This window comes from Xenopus laevis, chromosome 3L (genome assembly GCF_017654675.1).
Source record: "Xenopus laevis strain J_2021 chromosome 3L, Xenopus_laevis_v10.1, whole genome shotgun sequence".
In the NCBI taxonomy this organism is placed as follows: Eukaryota; Metazoa; Chordata; class Amphibia; order Anura; family Pipidae; genus Xenopus; species Xenopus laevis.
The window spans coordinates 127,480,005-127,501,830 of record NC_054375.1 but is presented as its reverse complement, the minus strand read 5'-3'; the positions used below and the strand labels follow the sequence as shown (position 1 = coordinate 127,501,830).

The 21,826-nt window shown below is 39.5% G+C and overlaps 1 protein-coding gene across 2 annotated transcripts in view; it reads left to right on the top strand.

The window, feature by feature from the left end:
* The window catches only part of LOC108710311 (netrin receptor UNC5D-like), a 408,361-nt gene that overhangs the window by 135,350 nt on the left and 251,185 nt on the right, over positions 1–21,826 (top strand). The gene's annotated exons all lie outside the window — the stretch shown is intronic.

Here is a 21,826-nt window from a genome sequence, read left to right as displayed (position 1 = left end):
ATTTTTTTTGTACCCTTCAGCACTTTTTCTGTTCATACTTTTTATAGTTGGGTCTTTTAATAATAATAATACCATTAAAATCCGACCTTTAAAGTTATGATAGTGTTCTGAACACATGTTTGTAGCTGTTACTATGGTAAGGGGTTTATCTCAGGGCAGCCACAATATTGGGGCAGATGGTTGTCACACTATAAATCCATTTTCACAGTGGACTTAGAACAAACAATAGTTCATATCAACAACTTGCAAATCAAATTGACTCCAACATCTTCCAAACTATTTTTCATACTCTCATTATACACAAGCAGAACCTTGTGTCCTGACTCCACTGGAGAAGAGTTCCATATTACTCTCTGCCAAATGATAAGCTTGTTTAGAAGTCGATGATTGTCTAATCCAATTGTAATACATCTTCTGCATCTTCTGTTTTCTTATATTCAGTACTATGGTATTTGAAAAAGGCTTAGGATGCATAGGATGAAGACATAGCTCTTTTTTGGACGTTGGTGGTTAAAACAATGAAAATATATAGATGTGAAATTGCTTAAAGGGATTCTGTCATGATTTTATGGCGTAGTTTCTATTTCGAAATTATACTGTTTACAAATAATTTACTGTGCTATATAAAATTTAATTCCTGAACTAACAAGTTTATAGTTTTAGTTGTAATATTGGTGTGTAGGCAACCATCTCACGTTATTGTTCCTGATCCTGTACTTTCAGAAAGAGCCAGCACTTCACAATGGAACTACTTTCAGATAAAGCTGTTGTTTCACCTATTCAATATAACTGAAGGAGCCGCAACGGGACTTCGATTTTTACTATTGAGTCTATACTCATATCTACCAGGGAGCCGTTATTCCTATTGTTGTGTTGTTAGGCTGCTGGGAGGAAAAGGATGGTGGGTGATATCACTCTAACTTGTAGCACAACAGTAAAACATCACTAAAGTTTATCAGAGCACATGACTGAGGGCACCTGGAAAACTGACAACACGTCTCGCCCAATCTCAGATTTAAAAATGAAATATAAAAAGATCTTTTTGCTCTTTTGAAAAATTGATTTCAGTGCAAAATTCTGCTGGAGCAGCTCTATTTAAAAAAAAACAAAAAAAAGACATGTTTTACGATGACAGAATCCCTCAACTCAACTTGCAATTTTTATTTGACAGATATTAGCTATTTGGCTATCCAAAATTTGCATTCAGCATGCATTGAACATATTTAAAAAATGAGTACATTGATGTTTTAGATTTCTAATGAAACAACAATTACAGGGAGGTAATGTCGTTGAATAGGGTTGTAAGAATAGAAATGAAACAGAACATTTGAATATAAGATATTTTTGAGATGTGATAGTTTACATATGTTCATGCCTGATCCTGGCTCCCAATATCTTCATTTCCATCTCCCTGTTCTGCAGGAAGGAAAATATTTATTCAGTGCAGATTGCAGGCCAAAGTCATGCAGCTGCCACCTCACTGATTTGCTGGCCCATGTCCTTACCTTCACATGGCTGCCTCTAACTATCCTGGAAATGTCAGTTTTTCATGTCTCAGGCCAGCTGGCCCTATGAGTGGTTACATCCTTAATGACTGATTTGGGAACGGGAAAATTTCCCCTACTCACTCTGCGTAAGGATTGTACACTAATGCCACAAGACGTTCCTCTATCACTGTTATAAATTGAGTTTTATAAATACACCATTGTACTTTTCACCCTTTTTTACTAATCTTTTTTTGGCTTTTATGTGTTATATATGTCACTATGCATTGCTAAGCTGCAATCTTCTTGGTTTTATATGATATCCTAATATTGTTTGTTAGAAAGTATTTTTAAACTTTTTTTCTCCAATATTCAAGTTTTGTAAATCGTATTTTATTTTGAAACTACTAAGTTCCTGTTCCATTCTAATTACACTTTGGAGCATGGAAAAATGTCTCTAAAAATCAATGCTATTTATTGCACCTAGACATTACAGGTTAATAAGTAAATGATGCCCTATTTTTCTTAGGATGTTTAGTGCAATAGGTGCAGGTGCCTGTGCATAGATTTCCCTAGCTAGTATGTACACACTTATGGACCAATGTGTACTTTACTTAGACATGTTGCTGAGTTTTTGGGAAGTATTCTGCATCGTGGGTTAAAAGCAGGGCAACTTGAAGTGAATTTTTTTATCATACTTTTAAGTAAATAAAGTTCAAGATTTCTAGGTGAAGTAAGATCAGAATAAGAGTGCAATCTTTTTAAAAGGACGGTATGCATCACTTTTCAACCTTAGCCGAATGAGTAGGGCTTGTGCTTAACATAGTTTTTGCTTATTGTTTTAATTAAGAAATGTCTATCGTTTCTGTTATTACTTACAGCTTCATATACTTGTTAAGGGTCAGGGCACACAGGCAGATTCGGGGAGATTAGTAGCCGGCGACAAATCTCCTCTTCTTCGGGGAGACTAATCTCCCTGATCTGCCTCGCCTGCCTTCCCACCAGCTAAAACGTAAATTGCCGGGCAGGGGCGATCCTGGCCCCTCCGCCGCCTGAGGCAGCAGCAGTTGCTGCTGCCCCCCCCCGGAATTTCGCTCTTAAAGTACCAGCATTTTTGCCGCCCCTGGTACCTAGTGGGGCGCTGCCGTCTGAGGCGACAGCCTCAACTCGCCTCATTGGCGAAGCACCCCTGTTGCCGGCGGGATGGCACTCGGAGCGATTTGTTTTCCAAAGTTGCCTGAAGTTTCCACGTGAGACAGAAGAAGAGGAAATTTGTCGTCGGGAGACTAATCTCCCCGAATCTGCCTGTGTGCCCTGACCCTTAACAAGTATATGAAGTCAGTTTCACTTTAGTACTTTCTCTCACTCCTGATCCCAAAGAACTTCAAAGGAGCTGATAAAACTAATTACCAATCCACTTAGAAGCCTCTAATGATGAGCTGCTCAAAAGATGCTGCTTAAATAAGGGAGAGGGTTGTTTCTTTAAAGGTAGATAGGGAGCTCTGAATAAATTGCCCTGTTTATAAAAGATAGGGGGAGGTGAGTTCAGTGAACACAACCCATCTTTCAAACGGGTGCATTATAATGGCCAAAAAAAAAGCTAATGTGTTATTTTTTACGTTAAAACAATAGGCAGAATTTAATTCCAACAGAAGTCCTATTTACTTGTATTTCTAGCAAAGGTGTTTTAAGGTGTATTCTGTTCCATTGAAGGAATGATTTTTATGGTTTATTTTTTTATTTTTAAATTACACTGTTTACAATGCAAATGATTCTCACAACCATTAAAAATGTTTTTAGTTATATTATTGATTTCAGTGAATCATGTCTGATTCTGAGCTTTGAAAAGAAGCCAGCACTCCAGAACTGCTTTCAGACAGTTATTGTTTCTCCCCTTCGTTGTACTTCAGTACTACTTCAGTGCAGCACCCAACAGGAAAAAGCAAGGTCATTCTTGCGTGGGTGCTATTCTCATGTCTAACAGGGAGCATTTTTAGCAATGCAAACAAAATCTTTAGGAGATGTGTCAGGTAGCTGCTATTTGTTTGGCTGCCCATTTTTCTGTTGATAGGCTGCGGGGGGAGAAGGGAGGAGTGACTGAAGTGTATCGAGCAAGTCACATGTTTGGGGGCACCTGGAAAATGTACATAAGGTCTAGTCCAATGCCAAATGTCTAAAAAAATATAAAAAATCTGCTAGAGCAGCACTGTTAACTCATGTGTTTTGAAAAAATATGATTTCCTGCTTTCCTCTTGTCTTTGTCCATTGTTCTCATCTTCACTTTGACCCTGTAATTAACTTTACTGCTTACACCACTTTTTCCTAGTCAGATCTTTATCCAATCTTATAATCAGAATCTGTTGAAATCAGAGAATGTGCTAAATTTCTTAAAATCTTAAATGCCAAAAGGAAATCACCACATTTTTGCCAGACTGTGTTAAACACTTTACATTTACACTGTTTATTACACATCTCCATGTGTTTATTACACGACACATGTGATGGGCGAATTTGCTTCACCATGAATTTCCCATGAAATTCTCAAAACTGGCGAAAAATTCACGAAACGGCAATTTTGACACCGGCGACAATTTGCCGGCGTCAAAATGGGTGCCGGTGTCAAAAATATTTAGAAGAAAACCCATTGAAAAACCTTTGACGCTGGCGTCTAAATCGAAATTCCCGGATTTATTCACCGGCGGCAAAAACGGGCAAATTCGCTTCAAATTCGCGCCTGGCAAATAAATTTGCCCTTAATAAAGACTATACATCTCATGGCGGTACAAACGAAGGGGTGGTGACCAGGAAAAATCTTCCAAAGTAGAACCAAATATAAAATAAAAGTTAGTCTTTATTGATCCAGATTAAAACAGTGTATGCAAGCGGGCAGGGAGAGTAGCTTGACGCGTTTCGTGACCAATACTTCACTTCATCAGAACCCTTAATAAAGACAATAGAGTTGTTATAATGCCCTACACATGAGCCCACTGTAAAGTTAATATTCCATATGTTAGAAAATGTATGGAGAAAACCGGTTACCAAAAAATAAGGACTTTTGCAGCCTATCACTCTGAAATAAGAAAAAGACGCAGAGTTTTTTGAACTTTGATGCATTTTCCACTCACAGAATATGATGTAAGTGGCAGAAGATTAAGAAAGATCTATGCACTCCAGTGCACTTGCTTGGTCTGAGCTGGAGAAGGAGTAACGTCCATTTGCCAGAGCGAATTTTCGCCTGTCGATAAAGTATGAATTGCCACCTGCACTCGTTAGTAAATTGGCGAGGTCCCTGCAGGCGGTAACGATAGCAAATTGACGCTAGCGTTAGCCACTTCGCCCTTTAGTAAATCTGCCCCTTTAGATTCAAATTTTGAAAAATGATTTCCTTTTTTTCTCTGTAATAATAAAACAGTACCTCTTTTGGCCACACAATTTGGTCAGAAATGGGCCAATCTTTCTTCCTCTTTCTCTCTATCCTGTCTTTTTTTATGGATACCAGATACTTACATAGCTATTGGTATTATTTGCTGTCTATCCTATACATGTTGAAAAAGCAAATAAAAATCATTGAAGAGAAAACAGTACCTTGTACTTAATCCCAACTAAATTATAATAAATCCTTATTGGAGGCAAAATAAGATTATTGGCTTTGATTAATGTTTAAATACATTTTTATATGAATTTAATCCAATATAAGGTATGGAGATATAAAGTATGCAAATATCCCTTATCTAGAAAACAGCAGGTGCCCAGCTTTCAGAATAATAGGTCCCATTCCTGTATTGTAAAAGCATGATTCGTAGAAAGAATAGTACAGAGCCCTTGGAAAGGCTTATAACTATCCACTCAGCAGATCTTAAGAAGGAAAGTCCAGTTCTAGGTTATATAAATAGTTCTGATGCCGTAAGACAATTTTCATTGGTTTGAAACCTGCAACCCTGGTCATGGAGAACTACTACATACTGCTCCACACTGAATACAACCCCCCCCCCCTTTGCCACCTACCTTAGTTCTTTATTCTTCCTCCAGCCCTTGTTTGCTTTATAATGTTGATTGCGGGAAGAGATATATGCAAATTATGCCATTTTTGACTGTAATCAAATATCATTATGTTGTGTAGTGGCTGCAAGGATCTTGTGAATGCAATAAGTTTCCATTGCTCCAAGCCTTGCACTAGAGATAATGTATGAATGTGCAAATGCTGATGAATGAATCCATTAGGATAATCTGTCACATATGACATGTAATGAGATGGAAGTTCTTCCTGGAAGCCCAAATACAAATCTCCTGAATGCTATATTATAAAACTGTTCTTGTGCTTTGCTGCAAGGTCCCTTGCAAATGTCTTATTTTTATTCCAGATTTAGGGGCCCATTTACTAAGGGTCGAAGTGAATTTCAAAGTGAATTTTTGAATTCAAAAACTTCGAATTTCGCAGTTATTTTTCTGTACTTCGACCATCAAATAGGCCAAAATTCAATTTGAATTGAAAAAACTTCGAATATTTGACCATTCGAAAAGTACTGTCTCTTTATAAAGCTTTGACTTCAACACTTCGCCACCTTAAACCTGCTATGTTAGCCTATGGGGACCTCTTAGAACCTATAGCAAGTATTTGGCTAAGTTTTTAGAAGTCAAAGTTTTTTTTTTTTGAAAATCGTTCAATTTCTACGCTTGATCGAATGATTTGAAATCAATCGAAAACTGCTAAATTTAATCAAAAAAAAAAAACCTTTGACTGTCGAATTTCTACAATTCGCTGGTCGAACTTCGAAGTTTTTTTTTTTTTCCAAAATAATTTTTATTGTTTTCGCACAAACAATCACATACATCAACAGTGAAATTGTACTTAAAATTACAGCACAATATGAAATAACAATCACATAGGAGACAAAACATAGGGGGGGGGGTACCGTTTCCCATTACTCTTCCCTAATTTTCTAGATGAGATTAGTCTATGTCCAATCCTTCCTGTGTCAACCATGGCTCCCAAATTTTCGTAAATTTAGTCATGTTACCCCTTTTCTCAAATGTTAGCTTATACAATGGAAGTACCGCATTCACCTGTCTCCGCCACTTGATCATGGTGGGGTTATCCCCACCCATCCAGTGCATAAGAATTGTTTTCCTTCCATAATGATGTAAAATTTTAATCAAAGTACGAGTGCCCCTACTTGTATTGGGAAGATCACCAACGGCATCCAGTAATACCTGCTGCGGGTCTGTCGTCGGTGGTAGTCCCAGATCATTAACCATGTATCTAGCTATCTTATCCCAGTACTTTTTAATAAGTGGACAATCCCACCACATATGCATCCAGTGAGCAGGAGTCTGATGGCATCTATGACAAGCATCATTTTCCCTCCTTCCTATCTGATGTAATCTCTGAGGCGTAATATACACTCTGTGAAGGAGTTTGCATTGAATAAGTTTATCTCTCCCCGAAACCAAATGACAATATGGGTCCTCAGTAACCTCTTCCCAGTTGTCGTCAGTCAAAGTAGGTATATCCGCCTGCCACTTTAAAAACAGTGCCGGATATTTTGAGTCCTGACTACCCATAAGAGCCTTATAGAGTCTGGATACCACTTTTGTAGGGGAAGCATTCCAAGCCTGCTCCTCAATTTTGTAGGAATGTGAGGGCAAAGATAAAGTGCCAAATTGTTCCCTGAAGGCATGCCTTAACTGTAAATACCGATATTGCAGGAGTCGGGGTGGTGACATAGTCTGTTGTAATTGAAGGAGAGTGGGGAAGGTATCATTTACTTGTAGCTGTTCCAGATATTTAATACCGTGTTGTGGCCAGTATAAGAAATCTGGAAAATGCCGAAAGTGGGATAAGCTATTGTTGCCCCAAAGTGGTTGTTTAATACTGATATAGGCCGTCTTTTTCCCCATGCGCTTCATCTCCAGCTGCCATATTTTAATCGGGGTAGTTATAGTGAGAGGTTGAGCTGACATATTCACCCCTAATCGGTATGGGTCGTTACGAAGGGATTCCCAGGAGCCTACCGCTGATGCTTGAAGGATCAGTAATGGACTATTCATGTCTGGATTAAACCAGGCATGAAGGTAGGAGATCTGCGAGGCCACATAGTACTGTTGCAGATTCGGGAGCGCCAGACCACCCATATCTGTAGGCAACGTGAGGGTGTGCAGTGCAATCCTAGGGGCCTTATTCGACCATAAGAAAGGCCTGACTATAGCATCAATTCTACGAAATACCTTATTGTCAATGTACAAGGGGCAGTTCAGGAGTATGTACAGAAATTTGGGTAAATATATCATCTTGATAACATTGGTTCTCCCCCAGAGTGTTAGTGGTAGGTTGGCCCATTGTGTGGTAGCTAGTTGCAATTTCCTGATTACCGGCTCTAAGTTATTAGCCACATACTTGGTCATATCCACTTCCACCTCTATCCCTAGGTACTTCAGTTTACTAACCCACTGAAGATCAGTCATCTGCAATCTAGCACTGTCTGGGATCAGGTCTATGGGGAGCAGGGCTGATTTGTCCTTGTTTATTGTTATACCAGCGTGTCTCCCATATTCCGTTATTACCTGTAGTGCGTTAGTAAGAGAGGGGCCTGCATTCTCAAGATAAAGTACCACATCGTCGGCATACAACGATATTTTCTCCTCTATGGTCTTGTAACGTAGCCCCGTAATTTGAGTAGTCTGCCTAATTAAGAGTGCAAGGGGTTCAATACATAGCGCAAAGAGGAGGGGGGACAAAGGGCATCCCTGCCTGGTGCCCCTCCCCAGCTTCACTCTTGGTGAGTTCACCCCATTGACAAACACATAAGCAGTGGGTTTCTTGTATAACAAACGGATCCATTGTACAAAATGCACCCCAAACCCAAACCTTTGCAGGACCGCCCACAGAAACTCCCACTCAACAGTATCAAAAGCCTTATTGGCATCTAGGGACACCAAAATCCTGGAGCCTGCATTCTCGTGTCTTAGTTGTAAGTTTGTGAATAGGCGTCTAATGTTCCCTGTCGTGGTTTTTCCGGGCATGAACCCAGCCTGATCTGGGTGTATGATATCTGAAATCACCTTGGAAAGTCTGGTGGCCAGTATCTTGGCCAGGATTTTCACATCAGCATTCAAAAGCGAAATAGGTCTATACGAGCTGCATAACTGTGGGTCCCTGCCAGGCTTGGGTATGACCACTATCTGGGCTTCGTAAAAGGATGGCGGTAGTTCTTCCAGTGCATAAGCGGTATTGTAAGTTTGTTCTAATTTGGGGACTACTGCCTTGATAGCCTGTTTGTACCAGTCGACTGGAAGGCCATCTGGTCCGGGGCTTTTGTGAGGGGTCAGCTGTGTTATGGCCTCCGCAATCTCCAATTGTGTCAGTGGGTTATCTAAGTAGTTTTTCTGCTGATTAGTCAGAGAGGGGAAACGGATAGTATCCAGGAAGGTGTTGGTTTGTTGAGCAGTAGTGACTTTAACTGTTGAATACAGGGTTTGATAATAGTCAGAGAAGGCATTGGCAACACTCAGGGGGTCAGTGATTAGTTCTCCTGAAGGCATTTTGATGTGTGCTATTGTAATGTGTGGTTGGTCATTTTTAACCAGGAATGCTAGAGTCTTGCTACATTTTTCCCCACTTTCGAATATATATTGCGTTCTGTGCAGTAGTTGTTTATTCGTTAGGTTAGTTAACATAAGTTCCAAGTTCTGTTGGGCTAATTTAAGTATTCGCTTGTTACCGGGAGTGGGGTCCGTTCTATATTGCTGCTCGGCCTCCTCTATTTGCACCTCTAGATTGGTCCTATTATCCGCATAGCTACGTTTTTTAGAGCTAATGGCCTGTATAAAAGACCCCCTGAGGACTGCTTTAGCAGCATCCCAGATCATGTTAGGATGAGCACCCTCACAGCCAATATCCCAATACAGAGTGAAATCCGCTGCTACTTTTTGCTCCACGTCTTCCTCTTTAAGCCAATGAGGGTTCAGTCGCCAATTCATGTGTTGTTGCCTACCCAGTTTAAGTTGGATTTGGATTGGGGAGTGATCCGATAGGGCCCTTGTGAGAAATGTTATGTCCTGTATATAAGGTAAAAAATCTTGTGTCGCTAATGCATGGTCTATCCTTGACAAAGTGTGGTAAGTGGCTGACTGACACGAGAAAGCAGACTCACCTGGATGCCTCCACCCCCAAACATCAACCATCCCCAAATGAGTTGCCCATTCAGCAAGGGGAGTATGGGTCGCTGTTCCCGGAGGGATCTTATCTGTCTGGGGGTTCATCATACAATTGAAATCTCCCAACATGCAAATAGGGGCAGCAGGAAGCGATAGCACTTTAGTCATTATATCATCTAGAATGTCAGTACGAAAAGGGGGCGAGACATAAACATTTACCAGAGTCATAAGCACATTATGCAATACACAGTGAATTATTAGATACCTGCCATTCGGATCTGATATCAATTTGCATAGAGTAAAGTGAGTCCTCTTTTTTATCAGAACAGAGACACCTCTAGCATAAATGGAGTAAGTCGAATGGTAAGCCATGGAGACCCACGGTTTCTTAAGGGCTAACACCCGTTGACCTGTCAGATGTGTCTCCTGTAGGAACAAAATATCCGGAGCAGGTTTTTTGAGATAATTGAACATTAAGCCTCTTTTTATCTTAGAGTTGAGACCTCTAATATTCCACGATGCAATCCGTATCATTGTGGAAACACTTTTCCCATCTTGCTCATGCGCTCAGACAGTCTCATCTCTCGCAGTAGATCCTGTAGGTAAAAGGCGTGGGACATGGTACCCCGTGGGATAGAGTAAAGGGGAAACAAAACTTGGAAGTTATTTACACCCATCCGTGCAACTGGCGTGGAATCTGGAAACATCAAAAACTTGTGCACTCCCTCCCTCCCTGTCATACCCACCCAACTTGGGTTGACCTTCACCCTGTAACTTTGGTCAAAAGTAGAAATGCCCATCTTGGGGTGTTTGGGCAGAGTTAGGTAGCTGCGCCTGAAATTCCGTGCGGCCACCACAGCCACCCTAGGCTGTATGCCTATGTCCCCAGCCGGGGGGGAAGCGTAAACGCTCAAACAGAATGCCCATAAAACAACACGGGCTCAAACATAGAACCATCTTGGCTGATCAGTACTCACATTATCACGGATTCCTGGATTCCAGCCAGTCCATGGCCTCCCCGGGGTTAGTGAAGAATCTGGACGTGTTGTGATCAACAATACGCAGCTTGGCTGGGAAAATGGTGGAGTATTGGATGTTTTTAGCGCGAAGAAGTTTCCTAACTTCCGTGAATTTTGCCCTCTGCCGCTGGACTTCTATGGTGTAATCCGGGTAGAACTGCAAAGTGGTGTCATCTACGATGACCGGTGCTTTGGTTCTTGCCAGTCGCAGGACAGTATCTCGGTCCCGATAATTGAGTAGCTTGGCGATGAAAATTCATGGCGGGGCCCCAGGTGGAAGTGCTTTAGTGGGTACTCGGTGCGCTCGTTCTACTACCAGTATAGGGGAGAATTGCTCAGGCCCCCAGGTAGTGCGCAGCAGGTTTTCCAGATATTTTTCGGGTTCGCGCCCTTCTCGGCCCTCCGGCAGACCAGCAATTCGAACGTTATTTCGCCTCTGCCTGCCCTCTAGGTCGTCTGCTCTTGCCCTTTGCTCTTCCAGCTGCTTCTTGAGCTCTTTAAGGGCGGTAGGCATAGGATTAACGGTGTCCTCCAAATCCCCCACTCTGCGTTCCATTTCAGTAGTACGCTCCCGCAAGGCCTGCATGTCTTGGCGGAGGAGGGAAATGGTGACCTTAATTTCATCTACCTTCATGTCCACCTTGGTCTCCAGCGATTGCCTGGTGTGGCGCAGTTCTGCAAGGATGACCTGTAACGATGGTTCGTCTTCTGCTGGTTTATTACTTGCCGCGCCAATTTCCTGGGCCGCGCGCTCATGCTGCCATCCGCCATCTTGGCCCGGAGCCTTAACGAATTTATCGATTTTGCCGGCTCCCGAATCCGCAGATTTCTTTGTACCACCCATGGCTTGTGACCGGGTGAGCAACTGACCCACACAGATGTAGTTGGTGGCCTGTGGTTCCGCTCAAAATGACTGGTCGATAGTTGGTTCAGACGGAGCTCAGCTTAGCACGTCCGTCTACATCGCTTGCTTGGCCACGCCCCCGAACTTCGAAGTTTTACCACTTCAAAATTCGACCCTTAGTAAATGCGCCCCTTTATTTATTTCGGTGAAAGTGAAAAAAAGAAAAAATAACTATACTAAAAGAATGGATCAGTGTATACGGAGGGGTATGACTTTTAAAAGTTTTTATATGCTGCAGGCTTTGATATAAACCTGCGGAGCACAGTTTCTACAAGTGCAAGTTCCACCTCACTGCCAGTGTTGGACTGGGACACCAGGGGCCCACCCAAAAACCTTAGACCAGGGGCCCACCAAAAAACCATAGACCAGGGGCCCACTCTCAGTACTACTATTGTTCTTCTCCTCACTCAACCTCTATTCTCCTAGTCTCTTTTCTTTACATACTATAATCTATTTTTCCATCTATTTAGCCTGTTTGTTCTCAAAGAAATAGGGAATGACCATGAAATAGGCCAAATGTTTAGCAGCACCAGGGCCCACTAACAGCTGGGCCCACAGGGAGTTTTCCTGGTATCCCAGTGGGCCAGTCCGACACTGCTCACTGGCCATTTACACAGTTCCACTTTATTCATTATCACTTTAATGCTTTGCCAAAGGCATAAACCACCGGTATATAACTATATGTTCTCAATTACAAGGTTGTGAATATGTCACATGGTACAACTGAATAACTGATGACAAACATATCAAGATCTGATGAACACTATATATAATGTATGGTGAGAAGGGTTTATGCAAGGGCAGTGAGGTTGTGGAATGCCAAGTAAAGTTTTGTGGTGGCAGATTCCATTCATGCCATTAAGAATGGCTTGGGTGACTTCTTGGTAGTGACCACTTTCACTTTAAATTCACCAAATGGCAAACAATTTGGCAAATGTATTGAAGTCAATGGGGACAAGCTTAATATACAAGGTTATTGTGATCTTAAGATCTAAATTTAGTTTAGTTTGGTGTATATGTATTTTATATATGTGTGGGTATAGATAGGTCTGTTTATGTATGTGAAGCATGTGAACTAGGATCCATTTGGAGGGGTGGACCTTGATTGACCTTGATTGACTTTAACATGCAAAATTCTGGAACTGGACATTTATGACAATTGGTTTAAGCTAGACCAGTGATCCCCAACTAGTGGCTCACAGACAACATGTTGCTCAGCAAGCACTTTGATTTTGCTCCCAATGGCCTCAAAGCAACTGCTATTTTTTTATTTTCTGACTTGGAGGCAACTTTTGGATGCACAAAGGCCATGTGTATTGTCAGAGCCTTCTGTAAGCTGCCAGTTCACATAGGGGCTACCAAATAAGCAATTACAACCCTTATTGGGCAACCCTTGGAACTTTTTTCATGCTTCTGTTGCTCCCCCCACCCAAAATATCACCCAAAACAGGACTGCTTTGTGTAAAGTAAGACAGTTGGAAGAGTAAGAAGCGAATGGCGTGAGATGCACATCACATGCACCAGATGCATTAATCAAGGCTTATTTATCTGTGTGTTTTTCTTATGTCTTGCCTTTGTCAGTTAATATGATTCTAGTTGGGGAATGAAATAAAAGTCGGTAACGGAAAAAATATTCGCAATGCAAAACGTTATGCCTCTGTGCGAACATATTTTGCATTGCGCAAATTTAATATAGCTTTTGTGAACCCGGAAACTGTTTAGCGACCACTTCCGGCGGGGGGAGAAGGTTTATGTATTTTATAGTTTGCCCCAATGTGCAGTGAATGTAATAAAACTTCTTACTTAAAAAGTTGTTCTGTTTGCTCCGATAGATTACGACACCTTTAAGCACTGCAATAAGAGTTTAAGGAACAATATTACATTACGAGATGTGGATTTTTATTCTTATTGGTGCCAATAGTTTATTTACATTCTCCATTAGAAGTTTAATGTGGAATACAAGCTGATCTTCTCTAAATGAAAAGTCAGAGTTATTAAAAGCACTGACATGACAAACGATACCATAACATGGAAGCATGATCGAAGCGAATAGGGACACGTTGGGTAGGTACATATATTGCATTAAATAGGAAAATCATGTGCATCAGTATATCAGGGACTTGAACTGCAATACCACTCAATACTTCTGGCTGAATTCATTTCATCGGCAGGACATTTTAGTTGTTTTCTCTGCTCTCTGTCATGCGTAAGACTTTCACTCTATTATCCGAAGCTATGTCATCCATAAAGAATCAGGCCTGTCAAATTTGAACTTTTCCGTTAGAGGGGACACAGATCTCGTCTTGGTGTAATCTGACTTTCTTGAATCCTGACCGCAGCTAGACTCTTCTGCTGACACTGCAGGCAAACCAGCCGCTCCAAAACTCAAGCTGAAGGCTCATAAATCTTAGCCGTTTGACTGTGTGAATAGTTATAGCCTAGCAGGAGAAATCTCATGCAGCCGAAAATCTTTAAATGGGCCTTATTCTCACTTCAGTGATAGGCAGAATCAAGTTCAGGGATGAGACAAAAATGAGATGTTTAGGAACATGTTTCTTCTAAAGGAGATGTATATATCTACATATCCTTATTATTACTCACAGGATGTCAACTGTGTCTTGATGAGTTTTTTTTTTCCTCTGCTGCCACAATTTGCAAAGGGATTGATTTTACTTTTATTTTGAAGAGCACAATTTGCAGTGCAATTTTCCTCTTGTCACCCCAGTATTGGGTGGGCGTTGTATTAACGTAGGACATGAATGCATTTCTAGTAAACGAGCACTGGCAGATGAAAGCTAGGTTCTGATAGGAAAACAGGCCAGCTAAGTATATCAGAAACTGTTTTACGTTATAAGTGACAGCAATGATAAAGGATTGATATAATAAGTAAATGATTTAGTCCCAGCATGCTGAATCCTGCATTTCTGGGCAGAATGTAATAAGTAACCACAAGGCTAAACTCCTTCCTTACTAAGCAGAAAGCAGCCTTTAGACTCTCATTCTGCTTTGCTTCACGTTCCCTTTACACTGTACATTCAAATCCAGAGAACCACTTTCTTTATTGAATTGAACAGGCCATAAATTACCTCCTACCATAGGTACCTCCGGGATTTACCTACCAGTAGTAAATTAACAAGGCTAGAAGCATCATCCTTCCTTACAGTTACTGTCAGTTGCTCATGTTCAGTTTTGACAAGAGAGAAGCACAGTAGAAGTGACTCACAAGTGTTTCAAGACGTACCCCACTGTGACACCATATGAAATAAAGAGAAAGGGGATTGAAACTAATGTTAGAAACAGCATATCCTATTTGTGTGATGGATCTAAATTATTTTAAACTTTCTTTGTAACCGGTTGTGGTGTTCCTCAGTTATAATTATGGCTGGCTGCTATGTGAAAGCCTACAAAGCAGTATCATGTTGTGTTGGGATGTAAAATTACTGGTGCTATATTAATTGTGAACTGCTCATCTGATTGTCCTTAAGCAGATGTTGGGATAGTTATTTATGGAGCAGATGTAGTTCAAGAAGTAAATTATTGAGTCAATATGATTATAAATAACATTAGATATAATTGAGTCAAGTTTATTGCCTTTCGGACAAGAGTACATAAGAAAAGTTTTGTGGAAGTAGGCATACCCTTATATACAAACTTACAGCACAATAATTGTGGAAGTACAGAAGACAAGATAAATGACTGTTCATTTCTTGTATGACCTATATATTTTACATAAACCGTGAAAGAAGTAGTCAGAATGAACAGTTGATATTTCCCAACCACACAATTTGCTAATAGTTTGACTACTCTAGGCTGAAAAACTGTTCCTGAATCTGCTACTCTTTGTATTTATAATACATACCTTCCTGCATTTGTGGAGGTCTATTTCTTAAAGGTCAAATTGTAGTGGTTTTAGAGGTTTCTGAAATCATGGTTAACCTTTATTTCTATAAAACCACGAATGCCGTGAAAGGTATTAAAATATCCTCTAAAGGGTCCAATAGGATCAGCACAGCTCCCATTGACTTCTATGGGAACTTGACAGCTTTTACTTGGCACAGTTTTGTATTCAAGTTTTTTTTAAGGTTTTTACACTAGATTTTTAGAGAAATACAAAAAACTTTTTTTTTAAATTTGTAAAAAAAAAAAAAAAATCTAAATTTTAGTAAATCAGCCCCATACTGTACTGTGAGTACTGAGATTGTCTGTCAGGTGGGTTTGATTTCCAGTTATAGCTGCTGTTATATGTGAATAGGGATAAGCAAACCATTTTTGCCTGGTACTGTGTCGTAGCAAAATTTCTGTTTTTACCAGTGGTGAAAATGTTCATGAATCTTCACTTGAAGTTCACCATGAGTTTTGTTTCACCAGAGAAAAGATTATGCCAGATATGGACCCAGAAAAAAAACACAGAATAAATGTCCATTATTAGAATTTCTCCATGCATTTTGTTACACAGATTTTTGATTCTGAAACCACAGATGCTTTCCCATTAACTCAAATGCATTTGGCAGAATTTTGACAATATTCTGCCATTTCACAAATGATTCTGTGATTTTGCAAATTTTTAGGCAAAGCGAAACGGGTCAGTTTCACTCATCACTAATTGAGAATGTGAAATGTCCTGGTGTGTACTGGTTTTCATCTTTCATATTAGGCCCATCTTTTGGCCTGTATTTCACATCTAAATAAGAGCAAAGCATTTGTTTTGACGAGTTTGAGATAGAACAAATTCAACTCAACTCAACTCAAGCCCAAGATGACTGTCACTCCAGTGTAGAGCTTCTTGGCTAGTGAAATGAAAGACTGAAAAAAACATAAATCATGAAAAAGGACATTATCTTTTTTGTTGTCTTTTTGTTAGCCTGTTGTTGTAGCGTTATATGATATTTTTCTGAGATTTATATGAGATCCCTACAAGTAATTATTGAAGTATGACCAGCAATACAAATGAGGTGCACTATTCTGGAAAATATAGTGGTTGCACAAACTGAGAGATTTACTGAGAATTGCTGCTAGAAATTCATCCAACCTCATTCACAGTGATATTGTGCAAATGCAAACATTGCATTATCCCTAACTCACAACCCTGAGTTAATTCCCCAAATGATTCTTCATATAGAGCAGAGCAAGTGAAATAGGTGAGATTTTGGCATTGGAACTCATTAGATCTGTGACCTTTTCCTTCTTTAAGTACTTATTGAAACATAATTCCAGAGAAGGTTTAAAACACCGCCAGCTTGTCTAATGTTGGACTGCTGAGCTTTTAAGAGTGAAAAGGTAGCAAATTCATGGAGCATGTGAAATCTGCTGAGTGGATGCTTTTTCCTGAATAAGTGCTTTTCTGAAAAAGTGCAGGTGTTAAACATATTTGGAGTTCAGTCTAGAAGGCTTCGTGTAAGGCAATTACTTTGTAACAGTATTTGTGTGTATGTAAGATGAGTGGTACCAGGGATGATATTATCAAACCATGTACATTTTGCTATATGTTACCTGCAATTCCTTAGCTGGTAATATGGTTTTTTTTGCCAAGTATTTGTCAAATAATGAATCTGAAGCCTTTGCATTTATAATTGTTGCAGACCACCAAACTATCTGGTTTATTATTTGGCATTGGTAAGTAGAAGTTACAAATCCTCTCTGAAAGCCCCCATTCTGTTAAACCCTTGTTTCCTACTGCAGGTATGAGATCCATTATCTGGAAACCCATTATGCAGAGAGCTTCACATTACAGAAAGGCTGTTTCCCATAGACTCCATTTTATCCAAATAATCCAAATGTTTAAAAATGGTTTCCCTTTTCTCTGTAATTATAATATAGAACATTATACTAAGACAAATTTAGATATAATTAATCCTTATTGGAAGCAAAATCAGACAACTGGGTGTATTTAATGTTGACATGATTTTCAAATTGATTAAACATAGGCCAATCCAAATTACGGAAAGATCCGTCATCCGAGCAAACCCCAGGTACCAAGCATTCTGGATAAGTCCCATACCTGTATAAGAGGGATGTTCAATACTTTTCCTAATGCTCGCTCAAGCTTCTAATCAATGTCAAAGATATACTAGTGAGTAGGGTGGCATCAGATTCCCAGCCCTGGCTTCCACCATTTGCTCCCTTTGGTTGGTGATCAAAATTGCACATTAATAGCCTGTCAATTTACATGCACATGTAGCTTGATCTCCAGGTGGTAAATTCATGACAGCTGATGTTTTCCACTGCTTCCAAAAGGCAAAGGGCTTTTACCGCTGACAACTGATGGCAGTTGGGAAGACAGGAGACTAGTTAGGTTTAGCTTTTTAAAAACATAGGATTTCAGGGTGGGTCTCAGGAATTCAGGGTGGGTCTCTCCCCCCCTCTCCCCCCCCTCTCTCTCTCTCTATCTCTCTCTCTTTCTCTCTCATATATATATATATATATATATATATATATATATATATATATATATATATATATATATATATATATATATATATATATATATATATATATATATATATATATATATAAAACAAACAAGGGAAAGTTGTGCTCACCACTATTTTTTAAAACCATTAGGTGGGGGTGCAATGAGGCTGTGACCACAAAATACATATAGACAAATACAAGAGTCCTCTGCACTCAACCCATTATCAATATATTTAAGACACTTGGACTTAGTCCCTTTGTAAAATGTTTAATTAAGCAATTGAATTCTTAATGAATCAGATGAAAATTAAGCGTAGGACTGGCCAGATATGGGATGACTTTGACGTAGTTGGCCAGCTTAAATATATTGCAATATATGGACAAACAATCCCTGTGTTGTTTCAAGGGTAAGGCATTTTTAGTAGCAGTATGCACAAAATGTCTCTGTCTTAAATATATTGATAATGGGTTGAGTGCAGAGGACCTCTTGTATATATATATATATATATATATATATATATATATATATATACAATGTGCATTCTTCAGTAAGCTTATACATAGGTTAGGTTCTCATAGAATCATTACTTATCACATGCAAATTCATGAATGATAAGAGCTAAAATTCTTATTTTTTTCCGAGCAGCCAGGGGGATAACAAACTTACAAGCATTAATCTCCCTGAATAGCTTTGATAGCTGTGCTAGAGCATATAATAGTACCATTTACATTTTTATCTGCCCCTGGCTGATACATAAGTCCAGAAACATGATCTGACCTTTCACAGCTATAAGTTTGTGAAGATCAGGGTTATCGTGCCATGAATTGGGTATTTCTAAGTGCTTTCCAACCATCCTTCTCCTGTTTACACCATTAAAACATTGATTTACTGTGAATTGTCTAATGTGTATTAAATAGAGGATTTGGGGTGTAATGAATTTTAACATAGTTACTATAAAAAGGCCATTTTGAACTATTATAAACATTTTGGACAATGTTATAGAATAAAAATACAAAACTATAAGTGGGTGTTAGTAGGAGCTTTTTATGCATTGGCATGACTACTGGGTTAGTTATTGGGGTGGAAAGCTCCAAGTGCTAAATCAAAGCCTATACTTACTTTATGGTTTAGGATTTATGCATTAATCAAGCAAGTGCCACATCTCTTTTCTAAAAGTAGCTTTTAAATGATTAGAGACACTTTTTGAAAAGACAGTTTGACTAATAATAAGGAAATACAGTTGAGTAGATGGAGACTGGTGATGCTCTTCATCCGAATGACATGCTTGAACCTGCAGATGCACAACTCCAGTAGAAAAAGATCCATTCCACTTTATGAACAGTATACCTGGACCATATATTATAACTCTTTTCCTCCTGAATATGTTCACTTTTTCTGTAATCATTAAAACTGCTCTTTCTAAGACTTTGCAGGGACACAACAATCTTCAATATTTTGTTATAGAATCGGGCAATGCTCATTTAACACTCAGGAACACATTTAGGAAAAGGTCTTAGATGTTGCATATTTACAGTATGGCTTTATGTCCCTGTAGTTCTGTGTTCCAGATTCAGTATTCCTTTTCATTCCCCTATGGATCCTTTCCTGTTATGCACCGAGAAGGCTGAATGCCACAATACCGAATCGATAGAGCAATACAGGATAGCTGATGGCCTGCCAGTTCGAGGTGGTCATTAGTCCTCTTATTTTTCCATTACCTTGCTATGCTGACCCAGATATATATGCTAGGTGTGAAAGGATAATTAGGTTTCCTTGACGTTTGTGTTAGCAAGTGAAAAGAATGTGCATCAGGGGTGAGAGACATTTCTTCCTCATTTTGTTTTTACTAGGAAGAGACTAAAGTGTCTCTTTTAGCACAGGGGATTTGAGCTGAATCTCGTTAGTCTCTCCATATTTGTACAGGGTCAAGACATGTGGGTGTGCTAATGTTCTATGGTTTGGCATTGATATTAATATAAATAAGTGCCTTTAGTATATGAGGATAAGGTCACGCTGGTGTATGTTCCAGAAGGGGTCAAGAGGTAAATACATAAAGATAAGACTGAAATGCAAAGCTAAATGTTTTAGGGGATGCTTAAAAGAAGGAGACAATATTATCTGAATGTGATGGTAGGAAAATATATTTCTTACTGCCTCTGTTTAATATTAGCTACAATGGTCAATAGCCAAATAGGAAAAGCTATGGATTCATACTAAAGTAAACCTTTATTTTGGGGTCCCTAAAATGATTGGAATACCAATGTTTCCTGATTATCAACAATTATGTTTTCCATCTCTACAGGCCACACACAGGCTGATCATGAAACCTGTAGATCTTTAGGGATTTAGCAAATATGGCTGGTCAGTTATTCCTAATTGTTTGTTGACGTAGCCATATATTTAGAAAGACAGGAGTCTGCATTTCCAGGTCTATCAACATCCCTGCAATGCACATGAACAAGGGTTATGAACTGATACGATTCCCCATTCTGAGTGATCATGTCTTATGTAATTGTATTGGGTTTTAATGAGACAAGATTGGAACACTGTACCTAGGGTCAAACCGCTATATGACACTTTCAGGAATAGGTTTCTTCTTTGTAGGAGGTATGTCTTTATTACAAAGAACTGAGTGATGTTCTCTGTGTCAATGGCATAAGTTGTAATTCTCATCTTTCTCTTATTAATTGTGGCCTTTGGAGAGGAGAAAAGCTGAAGCTAAAAAGTTATAGTCTGCGGTTCATATTTAGTAAGGAATAGGGTAGACATCCCTGGTGTCTCTATAAAACAAAAGATAGGTGTCCCTAATACTGAGGCATTTGCATTTGGAAAGAAGTAAGTAAAAGCAGCTTCTAAGCCTCTGCAATATATTTATTACAGGTATTCTTCATGCATTGCAGCAAGTCAGAGCAGAGGGTTGCAGCAAGTCAGAAGTAAATATATGGATGGATGTAGAATATAAATGCTATGTACATTTGTGGACTTGTTATGAGTTGAAAGGTGTTAAAGGTCACTCCTTCCAAGGAAGATGAAATATTCCACATTTCTTTTTTAGTTTATTATAAAATGTGTATAGGATTTATAGATGCCTGCAGTTGCATAGAAGGGGCTATAAAAGGATAAATATGCAAAGAATTATGAATGCTATTTGTTCCTGTCAGGTAAATCAGGGTATGCAGCATTCTCAGGTCAGAAGTAGATTAATAAATATGAAATAAGTCCTTACTGATTCATAAACATACAGATTCTGAATAATACAGGCATGAACAGTTGGATGCTTTTGGGAGGCAATGAGAGCTGTTCAGCAATGTTTAAGGGCAGGATTCCATGGACGATTTCGGCACGATCTGACGCGCTGCGCAAAAACGCAGGCATCACGTCGTATACGACAGAAATAAGGTAAAGAATTCTATTGTCGGATCGTGTCGCAGAGTTGATGTGACGCAACACATCTGTCGGTTGCAGACGCTGCATGCTGCAACACAATCCAACAATAGAATTACTTACCTTATTTCCATCGCATCCGACATGATGCCTGCGTTTTTGCCCAGAGCATCAGATCACGCCGGAATTGTCCGTGGAGTCCTGCCCTAAGTTGTTGCTTCATTACTGGCACATCATGTGTTTTGATCACGTGACCTTCTCTGATATACATGCACTACTTTTACTTTAATTTGGTCCACACACTCTGAAACCATTACATTTCTACAGTGCAAGTGGGATCACATGTACATTTGCAGTTGAACTACCATTTGTAAATATCATTCATAAATGCTGACAATGAACCCTAATTGTATCTTATAATAAACTGGTAATTCTATATGAGAAATTCAATATAAAGTGAGTTTCACCC